Source organism: Accipiter gentilis, chromosome 5 (genome assembly GCF_929443795.1).
Source record: "Accipiter gentilis chromosome 5, bAccGen1.1, whole genome shotgun sequence".
NCBI lineage: Eukaryota > Metazoa > Chordata > Aves > Accipitriformes > Accipitridae > Astur > Astur gentilis.
Genome location: NC_064884.1, coordinates 97,887 through 118,112, shown reverse-complemented (window position 1 = coordinate 118,112; position 20,226 = coordinate 97,887). Strand labels below are relative to the sequence as shown.

The window sequence follows — 20,226 nt, the reverse complement described above, 5'->3', positions numbered from 1 at the left end:
ACCAGGACACGAGGTGAGTTGCAAGCCCTGCCTGGCTAATGCTGGAGGCTCTCTGTGTTCCTCCTGCCATCTCGACGGGCCGTCCTTGTTCTTCATCGCCGCTTTATAGCGAGCACCTCTCGCTCTGTAAGCGGCAGTACTGGGGCCGTGTTGCAGGCGGCAAAGGGCAATTGTGACGCTTGCTGGCAGGAGCGGCAAGGAGCGCGGAGCCACGCTCCTGTAGGGAGCAAAGATGGAATCTCGAGGGCTCTGCGGTCCTCTGCTGAGGACATCTAATATCCCGACAGGCCTCTCTGCTTTCCCTGCCTCAACGTCTGATTACTTTGAACACCGGAGGGCAGGGCGGTACCTAACACCGTGCAGCGTCTCTTCGATAAGAGACAAGCCCCCCGCAAGGAGCCTTGCCTGCGTGCGTGCAGGATTAGGAGAGCAGCGTTCTGATAGCACGGAGGTGCCCACCCCGACTGAGCCCCAGGGTCGCCGGGGTATCGCTCGCTTGCAGGTGGGCCGCTCGCATCTGGTGCGCTGGGCCGCGGCCTTTCCTGCCGAACAGAGCTGCCCCTCTGGCACGAAGCAGCTTTGGGTCTCTTGTGGCCTGCCTTCATGCTGTCACCTGAACCAGGCGTTATATTTTGTTGTAAATCTCTCGCCAGCGTCTGCTGACTGGCTGCTGTCGCTCCCGCAACCCTGATGCCCCATGCAGAGGGATACAGCAGTCCCTGGGGCTTGCTGCAGGGGACACCCCCCCTTCCACCCCCACCCCCCCATTTGCAGGTTCCCTGTGCTGCTTGTCCTCTCTAGATAATGGGGGGGGGGGGGGGGGTGGCAGGGACAGAAGCGGCCGCCCGAATTGTCTGCTCCTTGCACTTGACTGCTGTAAACGCTCCAGCCGCTCGGGTGCTTTTTGGAAGGGAGGCGATGAAGAGGAGTGCCCGGGCTGCGAGGGGGGAGAGGGCAGGGCGATGTCAGCCCTGTGCCCCCAGTAAGGAGTTGCCGCCTGCGGCTGGTGTCTACTGGGCTCAGCTGTCAGTCGTCCCTCATGCAGCTGATGCTCAGAAGAGGATCCTTGCGGAGATACGGATTCTGCTGCCCAGTGAGCAAAGATGGGAACTGGTGTTGGGGAGGCGCGCATGCGCGGTGGCGTGAGTCGGTGGGCTTCTGCTGGTGCGCATGCGCAGTGGCACATTGACGTTGCTAGTCGCTGTTGCCTGGCAACTAAGGCACATTACGGCAGCTCTGCATGCGCGCTGCGCCTTGTACGGCTCTCGCTGCTGTTGCCTAGCAACCAGATCGCGTTACGGCAGTTCTGTGTCCGCGCATGCGTGCTTCCCCCTGTACGGCGCTCTTGCTGTTGCCTAGCAACCAGAACGCGTTACGGCCGCCTGGCGTGCGCGCTGTGCCGTTTACGGCGCTCGCCGCTGTTGCCAGGCAACCCAATCGCGACACGACGCCTCGGCAAACGCGCATGCGCGGAGGCGCGGTTTACGCCTCTCCGCCTGTTGCCTGGCTACCAAAGCACGGGACAGCAGCTTGGGAGCCGCGCATGCGCGGTGGCGGCCCCTTGCGCCAGCGCTCTCTTTCGCCACCTAACGACCACAGTCCGATACTGCAGCTGGGGTGCCGCGCTTGCGTGCTGGCGCGTTCTGCCAAGCCCTCGCCGCTGCCACCCCGCGGCCAATGTTCGGTACTGCAGCTCAGAGGCTGCGAGTGCGCGGGGCTGCCCCGGTCCTACACGTGCCGTCCGACGGTACCGGCAGTGCGGCCCCGGGGCAAAGTGCCGCCGCGCTCGTTGCTTCCTCCTCCCGGTAAGGAAACGCCGCTGCCGCCCCGCGGGCGCGGTGTCGGCGGGCGCTCCGCGCGCAAAGCGCCGAATAGCAGCGCCGGCACCGCACAGGTGCGCAGCAGCAGCAGCGCCGCCACCGCTGGTGCCGCCTTGTGGGCAAAGTGCGGTACTGCAGCCCGGCGTTCGCGCGACGGCTCTGAGCCCTCCGGCGCGCCGTCGTACGGCCGGCGCGCATGCGCGGTGCCCGGGAGCAGCGTGGCGGCGCGCAGGGAGCGGGGCCGGTGGGTGCCTCCTGCCCGCTGGCCGCCCGGGGCCGGCGGGACGGGAAGCTGCGAAGCGGCCGCCGCGGCAGGCTCCCGGTCCGCGAGAGGCGAGCCGGGCCAGGGCAGCGCCGGGCAGGTCCCCGAGAGCCGACAGAAGGGAAGAGGGGACGGAGGCGGGCACCCTCCAGGCGCGTCCAGCGGGCGCCTGCCCGAGTCGCCGGAGCTCCCCCGGCGCCTTCCCCCGGCCCCGCTCGGCCCGTGCGGCTGCCCCCAGCTGCAGCCCCTCCCCTGAAGCTTGTGCTGCAGCCGCAGGCAGCCCCCGAGCCCTGTCGTGAGGGCGGCCAGCTGGCCCTCCGGTGTTCTCGAGTTTCCCTTAACGCGGGTGCCGTTAGCAGCGGCGTGGGGAAGGAAAACCCCTTGCCGGCCTTTACGGCGGCGTGGCGCCCGCTGTTTCACGACGAAGGGACGCCGCGCTTTCCGGCAGCGTGGCGGGACGTCGAAAACAGCTTGCTGCCCTTTACGGCGGTGTGGCGCCCTCCGTTTCACGACTATGGGACGCCGCGCTTTCCCGCAGCGTGGCGGGCACGTCGAAAACCGCTTGCCGCCCTTTACGGCGGTGTGGCGTCCTCCGTTTCACGACTATGGGACGCCGCGCTTTCTGGCAGCGTGGCGGGAACGTCGAAAACCGCTTGCCGCCCTTTACAGCGGTGTGGCGCCCTGCGTTTCACGACTATGAGACGCCGCGCTTTCCGGCAGCGTGGCGGGCATGTCGGAAAACGCTTGCCGCCCTTTACGGCGGTGTGGCGCCCTCCGTTTCACGACTATTGGACGCTGCGCTTTCCGGCAGCGTGGCGGGCACGTCAGAAACCGCTTGCCGCCCTTTACGGCGGTGTGGCGCCCTCTGTTTCACGACTATTGGACGCTGCGCTTTCCGGCAGCGTGGCGGGCACGTCAGAAACCGCTTGACGCCCTTTACGGCGGCGTGGCGTGTTTCTTTTCACGACGAAAAGACGCCGCGCTTTCCGGCAGTGTGTCTGGCACGTCGGAAACCGGTTGCTGCCCTTTACGGCGGCGTGGCGTGTGCCTTTTCTCGAAGAAGGGATGCCGTGAAACGTGTTAAGTTGTATAGACTTCACCGCTACGAGCTGATGGGCCACAGTTCTCTCCGAGCATGAAGCGCTGTAAGTTTTAGTTTCTTGCACAGCAGTGACTCTTTTCAACATTAGTAACTATACAACAGGGTAAAAGGCAAATTTAGTGAAGAATAGTGTGTTGTTCTCAGAGTAGCTGTTTGCATTTCACCATGATGCAGATGCTTTCTATAGCAGTTGTGTTGGCACATGTCTTAGAATTCGGTTAATCCTCTCCTGAACTCATTTAAACTTTTGGCTTCAACTGCGTCACTGACAATGTGTTTCACAATAGAAAAATTATTTCCTTTAAAAAAAACGGGGGTGGGGGAATAAGAAGAAGGGGTGGAGGAATCGGGGATAAAAAAATCTGTTGTCTGACAGTGCTGTGGGCTGCTCACTCATTTTTCTGTAGAACTCCTGGGGTTTTTTTTTTTGTTGTTGTTGTTTTTCTGATTTTAGCCTATTAGCCTATCCTCTGCACCTTTGGTCATTTCCTGAAGTTTGTCTGTAGTTTCCTACATTAGTAGGTAAATGTATCTATTTTACTTTACAGAGCTTTGCTAGTTTCTTAAATTATACAAGTAATTTAAATCTTGGAACAAATGTCTTTGCTTATTGATTTTTGTGAGTAGCTGCAAAAATCTTATTAGTTGCCCCTTTTAAAATTAAAATAAAAATGAATGCTATGCAAGAAAGACGTTGCAAGTAACTGTTAGGGTCTTACTGCTGCTCGCTGTTGAGAGATCGTGGGAAGTGCAGAGAATTTGTGTTAAAAGTGACGGGCATTTTTCAAGATAGTTTTCCAGGTCTGAGGCGTGCTGAAATATCTCTTTCCTGTGATAGTGTGTTTAGTTTCATTGACTTCAGCGGAACACACAGAATACATTGACTTAAACTAGCTGAGAATCTGATGATAAGGTTTTATACTCTACCTAACCTAGTGTTGTGATGACTTGTCCTCTGAACTCAAAATTATGTTTGATGATCTTAACAGGAGGCCGGATCTTTGATCTGGAAATTATGCTGGTAGCGACGTTACAGAATCCAGGCTTGTAACTTCACTGGTTTCTTGCAGCTCCTCAAGTTCATGAAGGACAATAAAGACCCATTCTCTTTTGTTCTTGTGCTATGATCAGTGATGGAAGTATGACTTTGTCAGTTGTAAGAAGTGGCTTAACTGCTGTTGGAGTCTGCTTTTATGCCTGAAAAACCTGTTGATTTGCATGGGTTTGCACAGCTTATGCTAATGATACGGCTGGAATGAGACAGGATCTTGTGTAGTCTGCAAGGGCTGTATATGGTCCTGGTTTATAGCTGGGTGGGAGGGATTGGTTCAAGTTACTTCTTATTTGCCCTATTTAATATCTTAAATAGGAGTGAACAGGGCGATTGGAACAGTTTCATTTTTACAAGAGGACATTTATAAATCGGTTTTTATGCTGTGTTAGAATTAAGATATGTATTTACTGGAGACAACGAGTCTAGCCTGAACACTGAAACACCTCCGTTTTGGGCACGCTATTAGAACTTTTTAAAAATTTTCAAGTCATAACAGTCTGTCAGTTTATGCTTGTTGAGTCTGAGACATTACATGATGCCCTTTGAACAGGTAAATATTGCGAATAATTGATATTTGGTTTGTAGACTATACCTTTTGTATGCTCTAAAGTCATCTGTTGTTTCCCTTTCATTTATAAAAGTTCTGTTCATCAAACCATATAAGCACATACCTAAATTCAGTGTTAAACTTCCTGAATTGCTCTAAACTATTGTGTTGCTGTAAACTGTTTTGGCTGATAAGCCTAAGCGGTCAGCTTGGTATTCCTCCATGTATGTGTGATTAAGATGCAATAGCTCAGAACAAGTTACCAGGCAACTGCATGCTCCAGCTGCATAGGAGGCACAAAGCACCTAGCCCGTTCCTTGTAATCCGTGGGAAAGTACAGATTCTCCTGTGACCTTGGTCACTCTTGTCTATAACATATTAGATAAGAGTATTTTTATACTCCTCTCGCAGTGGGAGAAACACTGCTTGTGTCTGTGCAGTGTGTGAAAATCACTTTACCAAGATGCTTTTATTTCTAAAACCCTTGGAAAAAAAACTCAAAACAAAACGGAATTTTAAAACTTTTTTAATCCAAGGCAAACTTCAGGATTCTCATTCTTACAAAGTATTTTACAATTGTGTAACCTTGTGGACTGTACGGAGAATGAGGATCTTGCATGTGACGTATTCAAAAGTTTCATTTTCGGTGTTCTACACACTTCTACTGATCTCAGTGCCTTTGTTTCCTAACGGCAACTGGCAACAGACGATGCGTATGGGTTTCAAGGCCCTGTGGAACAGAGAAGGTAGTTTGCCAGTGTTCTTACTGCTGTTGCAGACGTCGTTTCAGTGGATTGAAAGTGGCACGTTCCAAGTACCTTTTCCTACCATTGCTGTGTTTTGTTTTTTTTTTTTTTTTTTTTAAATCCAGAAGAATGTTTCTGTACTTCCCTTCCCTTCCCTATAGGTGCATGTTGATTTACATTGCATGCTATTGCAGTGTTCTTAGTCTACCAGTTACAGATTACTCCTTTCAGTTCTTGTGCATTTCTGAATGTGTATCTACGTACTAAACTCACGTTTATTCAGACATGATATGCAACTGCTACGGAAGTCAGCTATTGTGCTAGTTATGGTGTTTGCCCTGTCAGTTGTTTTACTGTCTAATAAGTACCTGATGATAGAGAACGGGAGTGTCAGAAAATAGACAAGTCAGGCTTTATATTAGAAATGGTTTTCATAAGATTTAAGAGAACACAGTTTTGGAATAAGAATTTACATACCGCTCCCGGTGTTCTGTTGGGCTGACGGTTTTGCAAGAAGCTGAGGTGTTTAACTTTCAAAAGCTGTTTATGTAAATTGGCTTACCTATGAGTACTCTCCTTCGACTGTGTGTAACGAAGAAATAAATGTGCATCTCTAGACACGTGCATGTGCAGATATAATTGTAAGTGCACAGCTGGGGATGATGCTTGTGTTGGATGAGGGTAGAAATACGGAGAGGGACAGCAGTGGGGAAAGAAGAACCTTTGAAGATAGTCTAGTGTTGCTCTCATTCTAGAGGTGAATGATCAACTTTCTGTACCATTCTTGACAAATGCTTGCCTAATTTATTCTTAAACATTTCCTGTAATTATTACTACTGTTGCAAAGATTGCCACATACCCTAAGTTTTTCAGGTTGTAATTTAAGCCCCATGATTCCGTGTAACTGTGTGCAGTGGATGTACACAAAAGTTCTTCCTTATAGCTACCTTTTAGAGTTTAAACATTGTTATTTCTCTTCAGTATTGCCCTTTCCAGGTTAAGCGGCTGTTTTTCAATTTATGCTTTGAAGTCAGACTCCTGTACATCGTTGAACACCCTCTTGGACTTGCTGTAGACCCTCGCCAGTTATACTACACCCTTCTTGAAAAGCAGTACATCATCTGGAGGGTTCAGCAGCTAATCCGTGCAAATGTAGCGCTGCAGAAGTAATGCTTGGATGTACTAACTCCAGTGTGATGTGTGAGGAGGAATCACTGGGCCTTTTGGTTGGCAAGAAACGGTACGTAAGAACTAGGTGACAGAAATAGGACACGAAGCTGGCATCCTGGTGTTCAAGCTTACAGTGCAGCTCCGTGGGCTTTGGCTGACTAAAGAAGAGCATGAGGCACAGGAGAGAACTGCTGCTGGATCTTAGTGAAAGAAGGTAATTCATTTGGAGAGAGGTTTTCAAAGCCAGGAATTCAAGTCGGGTGCCCAATTCCAGATTGCCTGTGAAATCACTGTGTACTGCCCTTGCTTGTCTAACTTTGTATATTGTCTAGCAGCTTTTCTTTCAAAGTTAACAAAGCTACACTTGTGTGATAGGTGATGTAATGATCTCATAATAATAGGCAAAATCCAAGTCACAGAAAATGCCAGCATTTGAAAGAGAGCCCTGATAAATTGCTAGTGCCTTATACCACTGCCACTTACCAGGCCTTCCATGTTAGAGCTGTCTTAATCATTGATGCTGTTTCCTCAGACTTGGAGCTGTAATATCTGCTTTTTGTTTCAGGGTATGTTATGAAGTTGCTGATGGCACTGCCTTAGCCCTTTGGCTAAGAAGAAGAGCAAATAATTTGTGGATTATCTGTATAAGCAGCAGCCAAACAGCATTCTTTTCCAATCAATAGGGAAGAAAGCTGCTGCACCGGTTTGTCTGGGTTCCATAATACCAAAGGTCTTTCTCACATTTATTGATCCTGTTACATTTTCCAACTTGTTCAGGGTCAATTGATGACCGGAGCGGACTGTCACGTCTTTGAAAAGTGCTTGTAACTGTGAAAAGAGGTTTGTTGACTTCCTCATGTGATAAGTAGACATTGAAGAAATTGCATGTTGCTCATCTCTTAAGTCAGAGACAGGAATTGGATAGATACCGTGTTACTAGAAAATAAAATACAACTGGGCCCCTTGAGACAGAAATGTAGTGATGAAATCGTGTAATATTATCACGGAGACATAGTGATTGTTTTCTCAACTAACAAACAGATCCTGGGCAAAAATAATGTTTGTTCCAGGTAATTCTGATCAGTCTCCCGAGGCAGTGGATCTGCTTTGCAAATGAGAAAAAGCGGACCTAAATACTTTTTTTTCTTCCCCTGTTCAAAATGGGCACGGCAGAGCCTATATAGTTTTCAAATTGGTAGCAGCTCCTTCGCCTGCTTGTTAGCAGACAGAGCAGAACCTGTACTTTCTCCTGTATGGCTCCTGAAAGAAACTTGGTTGAACTCCTTTGCTTGTTGGAAAAAAAAGTGGGATGTTGGATCAAGTGCAACTGTAGCAAATACTGACCTTCCTGAAACTATTTAGAGTTTTCATGTGTTGATACTCATTAGAAAAAAACAAAACTTAAAAAATCCTATACGGATTAAGCTATAAGATTTTTTTCGGGGGGGGGGGGGAAGGAAAACTAAATGGAAGATAGTTTTAGAGAAAGTAACTTTCATAGCACTTTGAGGTAACGTAGCTGTCTGTAAGCAGGATGTTTAAGGAAAAGATACTTGGTCTCTTTATGATTCTTTCTGTGTCCTTCTAAATGAAAAGTCTGACTGTGTGAACCCTGGTTATCTGTGTTACGGAAAACTGATGTGCTTTGCAAGCTGAGATTCTTCTGAAACAGAGGAAAGTAGGAGAGACATGGTCTTGTGGTTTGGGTTACTATCATGTTATTTACACAGACTGTGTAACAGCAAAATCTTTTTGTGATTTAAAAACTTCATTTAACTGCATAAAGGATGAATGTGCCCCATGAATAGTTTCTTGTGTTCATGCACATTGCCGGTGATTTACTACTGAGAGAAGTCCTAGCAATTGTATACGAGATAATTCATCAGAACATCACACATAAATATATCTCAAATAATTTTTATATCACAGCTAGTCTAATGCATTAACTTTTTGTCTTAGGAGCTCTTCCATAATAATCTACTTCTCATTTTATGGGATAGACAATGAAAGAATTTCTTGAACTATCTAGAAGAAAACATTGGATGAGAAAAGAGGAGAGACAGAATGGGTTTTGAGGTGTCGGTGCAGTATTACAGATTGTGTTGCCATTCATAGAGGAGAAGACTACTTTGGTTATGATACCATAAGATTTCTCTTCCACATCTGTAAGCTACACTAATTATTTTACGCTTAGAAGCTTAAAAGATCCTGAGAAGTTAATTTCAACCTCTTAATAAAGGCTACATGGCTAACATGATATCATTTCCCTTGTGTGGTTTAGGTTAACACGTATCTTTCTCAGTGAAAACTGTTGAATTAAGAGTTTTATTTTCACATATCCTGGATATCAGAAATTATAAGACTACGTAAATTGTCGGAGGTTTCAGTTTGCAAGTCTACTGAAGCTTTTAAATGCCTGATTAATGTTTAAGCGCAGAAGAAACCCTACTGAATTCAGGTGGGACCGTATTTCTGTGAAGCAGCACATCTGGTTTTAGTACCCCCCCATGCACCTTTGTACCCTCACCTACCCTCCCCACTATGTCCGTGTCTCCCCCATGCACACCCCCATCTCCTGCTCCAGCCCCCCCCCTTCACCCACACGAGTTTTTAACCCACACGAGTTGTTTCCCCCTGCTCTCCTATCTCCTGCCCTGCCTCCCTCCTTTCCCTCCTCCATATTCCACCACCCCCCATCATCCATCAGGCTCCAGACCCCTGGTGTGCTGCCTGCACCCTGTTCTCTGTCATTTTTTTTCCTTCTTTTCCTTACAAGTTGTTGTTGTTTCTTTTTAATGATGATTAAACTGTTTTCGTTTCAAGCCACGAGTTTTCTCACTTTTGCCCTCCCGATTGTCTCCCCGTCCCGCTGGGGGCAGGGGAGCAAGTGAGCGGTCGCGTGGGCCTTCGTTGCTGGCTGGCGTTAAACCACGACGCGAGGTGAGTTGCAAGCCCTGCCTGGCTAATGCTGGAGGCTCTCTATGTTCCTCCTGCCATCTCGCCAGGCCGTCCTTTTCTTCATCGCCGCTTTATAGCGAGCACCTCTCGCTGTGTAAGTGGCAGTACTGGGGCCGTGCAGGTACTGCGTGTTGCAGGCAGCAAAGGGCAATTGTGACACTTGCTGGCAGGAGCGGCAAGGAGTGCGGAGCCACGCTCCTGTGGGGAGCAAAGATGGAACCTCGAGGGCTCTATGGTCCTCTGCTGAGGACATCTAATATGCCGGCAGGCCTCTTTGCTTTCCCTGCCTCAACGTCTAATTACTTCGCACACCGGAGGGCAGGATGGTTAAGCAACACCGTGCAGCGTCTCTTTGATAAGAGACAAGCCCCGCGCAAGAAGCCTTGCGTGCGTGCAGGATTAGGAGAGCAGAGTTCTGATAGCACGGAGGTGCCCACCCCGACTGAGCCCCAGGGTCGCCGGGGTATCGCTCGCTTGCAGCTGGGCCGCGGCGTTTCCTGCCGAACAGAGCTGCCCCTCTGGCATGAAGCAGCTTTGGGTCTCTTGTGGCCTGCCTTCAGGCTGCCACCTGAACCAGGCATTATTTTTTGTTGTAAATCTCTTGCCAGCAACTGTTGACTGGCTGCTGTCACTCCTGCAACCCTGATGCCACATGCAGACGTCTACAGCAGACCCTGGGGCTTGCTGAGGTGCTCCACAGGGTCCATATACAGCACGGCCTCGTAGCGTGCGAGCGAGCGAGGCTCCGTGCCTAGGAAGCCTTGTCTTGCAAGACCTACGAGACATCTCGCGTGTTCTCCTAAGGGAGGACGGCCATGCCACCGGAGTTACAGAAGAGGAGGGGAGCGGGAGAGGAGCAGAAAGAAGTGTCTGAACTGGCAAATTCTCCTGGCAGCGCCAAGAACACAAGCTGTGGTGAGCCCCAGGCCCTCGGGGCCCTGTTTCCCCTCTTCAGCGTTCTGGTCCCTCCCTGCCCCTCCCTCCCCTGGTCCCCTCTCTTTCCCACACCCCTGCCTTTTTTTTTTTTTTTTTTTTTTTCCCTCCTTTCCTCCCTTGTACCTCTGATACTGAAAAGCCAGTCGAAGAAACTCCCTAAGACTCGTTTTGGAGTTTTAGAAAGTGGGCATTCTTCATTGCAGCGCTGGATGCACGGCGGATAGTTCCACCTGGTGTGCATGCCACAGCTTTAGCACAAACAGGTTATATAGAATAACTAATTGCTTATTAATCAGATTAGTATACATATACATAAAAACAACGACAACCGATTATCATAGCACTGCCTACATCCGATCACGCGCAATGAAGGATCCATTTGAGACGAAGGGGTGCTTTTGCGACCACCGACCCATTTGAAGTTCTTGCTGGCTGTCCTCGAAGTCTTTATTCTTGTCCTTGTTCTTTGATCTTGAAGCTTAACGCAGTTTCAATCACATGTGGTCAATTTCAGCATTGTTCTCATTTAGTGTACAGGAACATCTAGTCATAAGAGCAAAGAACTGCAAAACTTATGAATAATTACTAGTTCATCACTTGACTACACTTTTGTAATTATGTCCCCAGATACCCTTTGTCTACTGTTTCAACCATAATGTTAATATATGATCATTTATCAAATCTCACTTAAACAGTTATCTAACAGCAAACCATTTTTCCTCAGTCTACATTCTAAAGGATGTGTTGTATTGTGAGCTGGCCTGTTTAGCTCGAGTCCTAATTAGGGCACCTGCTAGCCTCTCCCTTTGCTGGAATTCCTCTATTCATTTGGTGTTATTTTCTTAATATGCTGAAATACAGTTTGTGATTTTCATTTTTTAGATGTGTTGTCGTAAGGGTGTGGTGATGCTCAGCAGATGCCCCATCCTGTGGGAAGCACCCCCTCCGTGGGGCAGGCAGTGTGGATTATCTGGTGTTGGGTCAAGAACCCAGCGTGGAACTGCTGTTGCAGATTATCCCAGATGCGGTTACCTACTGTGGATTACCTGGGTGGAGCCCCTGGTGAAGGTAAACCTCATGCATGACCCCCCCAGCCTGTGCATGTTCTTGCGCACATATCTTACCACCGCAAATTATCCATCTAACCCACCATCCCTGTGAGTTTTTTCCCATGCCGATTGGTGAGGGCATCACCCCCTTCCCCCCACCAGCCGTGTATCCCCGAAGTTCCATGTTGTCTTGGTGTCATTTGTGGCTGCAGCCCCCTCCCCCCCGAACCGTGGGGGTGTGGCTTCTGCTGACCCTTTCCTGCATGACTGCAGGGGCTGTCATTGCCCCCCTGCCCTGCCCTGACCTGTCCTTGTGGGGCATGGCTGCTGCCTGGTCCCCCCCATGTATTTCCATGGGGTTTTTTTGGTGTCTTTTGTGCTTTGAGGCTCTTGTACCTCTGTTAAGGGAGTCAGCTGGAGACATGCTCAGGGGGACTCTGCATCATTGGCTATTCACAGTAAATAACTTGTTTTGCAACCAGAGATATTTTGGAGATGGAATTCTTAAGGGATCGAATTCTGCTTTTTGATTCATTCCTATCCAGAAGGTAGTTCTGGTAGAAGTAAGGTGGTATGCACAGTCTTGCTAGAAGTGAAGCATAACCCCAGAGTGTTTTGGCTTTTTTATAGGAAACTAAAGCACATCATTTTTTATAACAACAATGTCATTGCATTTAATGAGCTAGTTTCTTACCTAGTTTAGAAGGGCATCTATTGTTTTCTGTCTACACCCCAGACAAATTAATTTGAATTTCCTACCTGGTCCCATTGCTGATGCAATAGGTGTAGCTACAGCATAGGAGCAAGTAGTGTCATTTCCTGGGGAGTTACCTTCTCTGTTCAGGGTCTCATTTGCTGTAAATTTAAGGCAGGTGAGAACAGTGCTGCTGCTCCTCCAGATGACTCTATAACTGCTGGTGGTTTGTCCTTCCCCTTTCCCAGGTGATTGTGCTAAGGGTGGTGGGTGGAGGCTCGGGGGTATTTGAGCCACAGCCTCTGCTGAGGGAGCTTATTGTGCTCCTGGGTTTCTCTGGTGTTGGTGCTCAGCTCTTCCTTGAGTGCTTTGCAGCTTTTGAGCTGGCTCAGCCCTTTGGGAAGAGGTGTCTGCCTGAGGTAAGAGCTTCAGGACCAGTCAAGGTTCAGCAGCATGTGTGGTAGAAAGTAACACTTGTATACAGCTGCTTTTTTTTATTTTTTTCCTTTTTTCAGGTCAGTAATTTTGTTTTGAGTGTTCAGGGGTAGAAAGATGGTTTAATAGTATGCATTGTTTGGTTTTTGTTCTTAATTCTTCATGTGTTGTGTTTCCGTGGAATTCCCAACTTCATTGAAAAAGGAACCTTGTTTTCTTCACCAGTTCTGCTGTATGCTGTCTACATTGCTGATATTTCTCTTAATGGGATTGACGGTGACGTTGTTTAGCAGGGGTTACAGTGAATGTCTTGTATGTATTTGTATATAGAGATTTAGTATTTCTGAAGAAAGTAGAAAGGCTGTGAGGCACAACCTTTCAGGGTTTGGGATGCCTCATTGCCTTTCCTCATTGCCCACCCAATGCTACGTTGTCCTTAGAATCTTTGCAGCTGGTGGCAGGCCCCTCATAGATTACAAGCCTTGGGACTTGACTTTATTTTGTGGGCATGGAGCAGAGCTCAGAGTCTCTGGGAAGCTGTAGGTTAGGAGGTTCCCCCAGAATTTGGGATGTGGCTCAGAAGAGCGGCTCCTGAGGAGTAGCCACTGAAGAGGGTTCAGGGTTGCAAATTGAGGGCAGGAGGTGTCAGGAAGCAGTGGGGTTCGTTTCCTGACAGTTGAGGAGAAGAAAAGGGGTTTCTTAAGTTTTGGGACTGCTGGGGAAAGGGAGGAGGGTTCACCAGTCCTTCTCAGAGGAGTTTTGCAGTTGGATTTGAATGTCATAGAATCGTAGAATGGTTTGGGTTGGAAAGCACCATAAAGATCCTCTAGTTCCAAGCCCCCCAGGGACACCTTCTGCGAGACCAGGTTCCTGAAAGCCCCATCTGACTTGGCCTTGAATGCTTCCAGGCAGGGAGCATCCACAGGTTTTCTGGCCAACGCGTTCCAGTGCCTCGCCACCCCTAGTGAGAAACGTCTTCCTAATGCCTAAACTAAATGTACTCTCTTTAGGACTAAAGCCGTTACCACCTTGTCCTATGGCTGTACACCCTTGTAAAAAGTCCCTCTGCAGGTTTCTTATAGGCACCCTTTATGTACCGTGAAGTCTGCTATAACATCTCCTGCAAAGCTGCATGCCGGTGAGCGGTCTGAGTTGAGGCGGTTGTCGGCCAGGTCGGTGTTGAATAGCGAAGTATTATGGGGCTGCTTGGATAAGCATTTACCTTCTGTTCTGGAGGCACTGTGCGGGCCACCTTTGGAATTGGATGAGCGTTTGAGCTGAGCTGTGGATTAGTGAGGAGGAGCATGGGGCCGATGGCTTCTCATGAGTGCCACGCTAACGTGGTTTCTCTCGGTACCTTAGGTACCACGAGTGATGACGGCTGCAGGGTCTGAGTCTGGAATGAGTGGGGAAGCGAACACGGTGGCACTCGTGAGGAGAGGGGAGTTGGGGAAGTAGTTGGAGTTGGCCAGCGGGATGCCTACTCCCTTTTCTGATTTGTTTGTTTGTTTCTTTCATTGCAGATGTTGAAGAGCAATGTGTCCCCTCGAGGACCATCCCAGTTAGCCCGTGTGGTTTTGTGGAGGATGGATTTGGACCCTCGGCCCTCTGAAAGCTAAGTTGAGGGACCAGGCTGGGAGGAAGGGACAAAGCTGGGAATAGCAGGGAGGAGTTTTAAAGTTAGCGCAGGAGAGAGGGCTGTCCCAAAGCAGTCGCCTTTGCGCAGGCAAAGGGAGCGGGTTGCTTTTCAGCACGAGACCCGTGTGTGCCGGACAGGGCAGTTCCAGCCCGTGTCCGCGGTGGCGCGTAGTTTGTGTAGTCTGTCTTGTGCACTTAGACCTTCCTCGGGTCTTGATGTCCTTGTCGCGCTTTGCACCGGAGGAGCGAGGCATGCGCTTCGGGTGCTGTCCGTAGGGTTTCGAATGCTCTTGCTCATCGGCCCAGTGCCAATTGGGTGCTTCTTTTCTTGTGCTTGGAGCTCTAAAGCATGGGTAGGTCTCGGCGGGTTCCGGTCGGTGCTCTATGGCAGCATTTTTTCGGGCTGCATCGGCAGCTCTGCTCTCTAGCCGTCCGTTTTCTCGGACTGGGACTTCTTCCCCGCATCCTGACATTCTTAGGTCTTGACGCCAGGCTTCTGGCGCATCTGTCGTCTGGGTTTTGACAGTGCTGTCTTGTAACGGGCCGCTCCATTTGACTCCTCTGGGTCTGCCGTGGAGCCTCCTGGCCTCGCGGTTGCGGCCCCGTAGGTCATCTTGCTCGACGGCGCCTCCCTTCCGGGGGTCATTCTTCTTGCCGAGAGTTTTCTCTCTCTTTGAATCACCTCGTTGGTAGCGTTCCGCGTGGTGACGTTCTGCACACGGTGTGCTTGGCTTGGAGCTGCTCTGCCCGGGGATGTAGCGTCAGGGGTAGATGGAACAGCGATAAGAGTCTACGGGTGAAACGTTGATGTGCCTAGACCGTTTAGGCGAGGGTTGTACAGTCATCTGGGCTCGAGTAGCCATCAGCGGGCTGCGTGGACAGCCGTGCCGATAGTGTTTCACGGAGACGATTGGAGCCGTGTGGCAGGGGCTGTTGAGGGGCAGTGAAGCGGATTTGACTCTCCAAGGTGTTAAGACTTGCATGTGATGGGCTCCAAGTTTGGCCCTGGGTTTTTTTTTCTGGTTGGTGGGTTGTAGGGTTTAGGGTTACTCCATGCGGGGCCCGGACGATAGAACACCAGTATGATGATTGAAGTTGCCCCTTTAGTGAGCTTAGCTGATCATTCTTATACAATTCTCTAAGTTGTTTAAAAGCTTTGATTGGCTGTTGCACGCAAGCATTTGATGTCCACGCGCACAAGCATAAGCGGTGATTGGTTACATCGATACTGTCCACGCGTATAAACCTAAGATACAGTTAGTTATACTCGCTCTGTACACGCACATACACACAGGATATAATTGGCGATGTCAGAGCATGCAAAACTTGTCTTAGTCCAATCGGTCGAGATAAGCCCCTGAATTGAGGCCGGCTGTGCCAAGTTGCCTTTATCGTGGAATGTGCACCTGTGTTTTTCTAATCGGGATCTTTCTTCTGTCTTCTTGTTTGTTCTGTTCAGGGCCTTCAAAGGTGTCTGGAACGCTCTTGCGACCATGAGCTACTTTCAGGCCCAGTAACTAAGTTCCATATAATTGAACCCTACAGTGGGGGGGGAGGGATTGGTTTTTGTTGTTGTTTTTTGTTTGTTTGTTTTTTGTTGTTTTTTAAATGACAGGCTGTAGCTGGACTCCAGATGGACTTTGTAGATGGAATCAAGACCTCTGGAGTTGTGAAGCTCTTGCTCTGCATCCAGGTGACTCGTTCAATATGTTTGTGGGGTTTTTTTTCAGATGTGGAGGGACAAGATGCGTCCCACCGAGCAATGCGGGAAGGCAGCAGAGCGCTGTAAGGAGGTGGGTCCGTGAGTGGACTCTGAAGGAAGATGCGTCCGGTGGCTCTATGAGACTGCTTTGCTTTGCTGTGTTTTGCAGTTTTCTTGCATTGTATTGGTCTGTATTTGCCTTTGCCCTGTGTTGTTTTGTTGTGTATTTGTATTGACTGTCATGTGAGACTGTCTCGCATTGCCTGGCCCTGCATTGTGTTTTGTATTGCAGTGCTCTGTACTTGTATGGATTGCCACCTGAGACTGCCTTGCCTTCTATGGTTCTGTATTGGTTTTGTATTGTTTTGGTTTGTACTTGTATTGACTGTGACGTGAGAGTCTCTTGCATTGGCCCTGTTCCATTTTGTCTGGTATGGCAGTGCTCTGAGTTGTTTTGCCTTGGCCGAGGTAAGAGTACTGCCTTTTATGGCATTACATTTGCACGTGAATTACATGGTTCTATGTTCGTGTGTGTCTTGTATGGCATTGTAGAGGCAGCGTAGAAGGTTTAGTGACTTTGGGCTCTTTGCATGCAAAGAGTTGAGGGGATCGCAATTGGACTGTGAACTAGCATTGAGTAAGGCAGGAATTGGGCAATGGTGTTCATCTTGTTTATGCGGATGCTTTGTGGCAGGTCTCTAGAACTGGTCAAGGCCTTGAGGTCTGAGTAGCAGCGTGATGGGTCTTGGAGCGATCGGTAACTTTGGGAGAGCTCTGTGTTTGTGATGCTCTGGTTTTTTTCAAGTGCCATGGAGGACACTGGCTGTGAGGATGTGTTATTTTTGGAATAGGTGGGAAGCAGGGTAGGGGAGCGGTGGAGGACTTGACTTCTCTCTCAAGGATGAAGTGTCTGTTGACAAGCTTTGTGTGTTGTTTTTGCAGGTGATGACAGGGCACGAGAGGTGCTTGAAGGAACCTTGCGTTTAGGTGACATGGCTGCTACGGAGGTTGGACTGTGACACGTGGCACTGTGAAAGCTCAGTATCGGGTTGAACGTGCACGGATGGTGGAGATGATGGTGCGTGTTGAAACATTGGTGTAACGGAAGGGCAGTTTGTGGGGAGGTTGGTTGGAAGCAGGTTGGGCTGGGGCCCGGGTTTTTGCAGGTAGGGCGATTTTTGAGGCCCCCGCTGCCGCAGGCACGAGGTGACGGCCTCTCCAGGCCTGTGGGCGGTAGGATAGATGAGGTGAGAGTGAGGGCTGGCGTGCATGTCGTCTGAATGAGTTGTGTGTTGTGAATGTGTCTAACCTTGTTTAGGGTTATGTAGTTTAGACTTTTTGGGTTTTTTTTTTTTCCTTTTCAGGTTGGATGTAGAGTTGAGATGTTTTTTCTGGGAATTAGGAAAAAGAACCCCAAAAATTTAGAATAAAAAACCCCAGCTGGGATCTGGGTTGGTTTTTGGTGTGTCCTCCCCTGCCCCAATTTTTTTCTTTTCCCTGGTCCCAGCTGCTCCATGAGGCAATGTTGATCGCCAATGTTTGGACTGGGGTCTGCCTTGGGCACGGGTTTTCAGAGGCAGGGTGATTTTTTTTTTTTTTTTTCAAGGCTCCTGGGAACGCTATTCCCGTGGAGCGCTCCCCTGGACCCTGGTAATTGCCAGTCAGCGCAGGGAAACATGTTGTTCGGTGGATAGTCTTTGGAAGACAGTTGAGGATTTTGTGGGCGAAGGGTGGGGGGAGTTGGACTAGATGGCCAGCATGGAGTAGGCCAGGGTTGTGAAGTGCGTGAGTGTAACTCTGTTTGTGGTGGGTTTTTAAAAAAAAATATTTGGGTGCTGTTTGTAGTTTGTGATGTAATGATATGTTTCCATTTCTGGTTTTGTGTCGAGGTGTGGAAGTGGATGGTCTGTCAAGATGAGCGGAGCTCACTCGTTTGCTGCCTGGGAGCGGGGATCGTGCAGGTAATGTCACCTCAGGGAGTAAAGCTTCTGGATGTGCAGCAACGGATGTAATGGGAGCGAGGAATGTGGAAAAGACCACTCCGTAGAGCACTGCAGGTACTAAATAGTGGCATTTCTTCTTCAGGTAATGCTAGATTTTTTGGAGTTTAAATGTATTTGTAAAAATAATGATTAAAAGAGGACTAGAACTAATAGTGTCAAATATTTGATGAGTGAGGCCGTAAAGTCTTTTCTATATATTGTAGAAAAAGAAGGTTGTAGAATTGGACTTTAAATACTGACATAGCTGAAAGTATGTGGAATGAGTAATGGACCAAATGAAGCACTAAGAACAAAACGAAAGAAAGACAGGTAATTAGGTGTCCTTGTGGGAATCACAGTACTAATGGCAATCACAAAGGCAAGTGCGGAGCGAAGCATGTGCCCATAGGTAAACTTAGCTGTTGAAGTGAGTGAAAGTGTCTGTTGGAATTAGGCATCCAAGGGCGAGTTGTAGATACCTTGAGGTAAATGTAGCTGCTGCTGGGTTAATGGAAAGGGCGTGCATTCCTGGCTCTAGTGATTGCAAAACTTTGAAATTGGAGCTGTAGCTCCATAAATGTGAAATGGGCTCGGGCGCGGTGCGGCGCCGAAATGGGCTCGGGCGCGGTGCGGCGCCGAAATGGGCTCGGGCGCGGTGCGGCGCCGAAATGGGCTCGGGCGCGGTGCGGCGCCGAAATGGGCTCGGGCGCGGTGCGGCGCCGAAATGGGCTCGGGCGCGGTGCGGCGCCGAAATGGGCTCGGGCGCGGTGCGGCGCCGAAATGGGCTCGGGCGCGGTGCGGCGCCGAAATGGGCTCGGGCGCGGTGCGGCGCCGAAATGGGCTCGGGCGCGGTGCGGCGCCGAAATGGGCTCGGGCGCGGGGCGGCGCCGAACTGGGCTCGGGCGCGGTGCGGCGCCGAAATGGGCTCGGGCGCGGTGCGGCGCCGAAATGGGCTCGGGCGCGGTGCGGCGCCGAAATGGGCTCGGGCGCGGTGCGGCGCCGAAATGGGCTCGGGCGCGGTGCGGCGCCGAAATGGGCTCGGGCGATGTGTTTTTTTTCTTAAAGGGGCTGGGGTACTGTGTAACTCTGAAATGGGCTTGATAAGTGGATAATATGGGGGGTGTGTGTATGTGTTTATTCTGTATTTCACTGTCCCTGTTGTCCTTCCTGTTTTTCTCTTTCCCTGACCCTTTGTGGTGCTCCCTACTCTTTTTATTCATGTCTTCTCTCTCTCTCTCCCTCCAATCTCCTGTGCTTTTCATAGTCTCTCTCTATCTCTTGTCATTATTATCATCTGTTGCTCTGTGTTACTTCCTGTCCCATCATGTCATGTTGTATCTGTTCCTTCTGCTTTTTTCTCCATCTGTCCAGATCCCTGTCCCTTTTTCCTTCTATTGCTGTCCCTCTGCCCTGCTTCCTCTTGCCATCTTTTCTGTATTTCTCTCTGTTCCATTCCCTCTTCCATCCTTTCTAACTGTATTCCCCTCTTGAGCTAGCTGTCCCTTCTCTTTTCTCTCTTCCTCCATGTCTCGCTCACAGGTTTTTTTTTCTCCAGTGCTGTCCTGCTCTGTCCCTTGTTTCTCACTCCCGTTCTGTCGTGCTCCCTGTGTCTTTTTTGAACTCCTCCTTCTCTCTCCTGCAGCCTATCACTATTTTTTCCTCTGCCATCCCTTTGTCCTTCTTCCAGTCTTTGTGTCTCTCTCCCTTTGTTCTCCTTCCCTTCCTTTTTTTCCTTTCTTGCTACATCTCTGTTCTGCTCCCTAGAACAGAATCAAATCGCATTGAATCAAATCGTCAAATTTGGAAAGGACCTCTAAGATCATTAAGTCCAACCATCAACCCAACAGCATCATGCCTGCTAAATCATGTCCCAAAGTGCCACATCTACGTGTGTTTTGAACACCTCCAGGGATGGTGACTCCATCGCTACCCTGGGCAGCCTCTTCCAATGCCTGACAACCCTCTCAGTAAATAGTTTTTTTTCTGATATCCAATCTAAACCTTCTCTGGCGCAACTTCAGGCCATTTTCTCTCGTCCTATTTCTAGTTACTTGACAGAAGAGACCGGTACCCACCTCGCTACAGTCTCCTTTCAGGTAGTTGTAGAGAGCGATAAGGTCTCCCCTCAGCC

At 49.5% G+C, this 20,226-nt stretch overlaps 1 long non-coding RNA gene across 1 annotated transcript; it reads left to right on the top strand.

Annotated features, from left to right (window-relative positions):
* The first annotated feature begins 3,167 nt into the window (after positions 1 to 3,167).
* Positions 3,168 to 6,907, top strand: LOC126038292 (uncharacterized). Its single transcript, XR_007505987.1, has 3 exons — positions 3,168 to 3,227; positions 3,639 to 3,702; positions 6,562 to 6,907. It is a non-coding gene; the product is annotated as an uncharacterized LOC126038292 (long non-coding RNA).
* Positions 6,908 to 20,226: the final 13,319 nt, after the last annotated feature.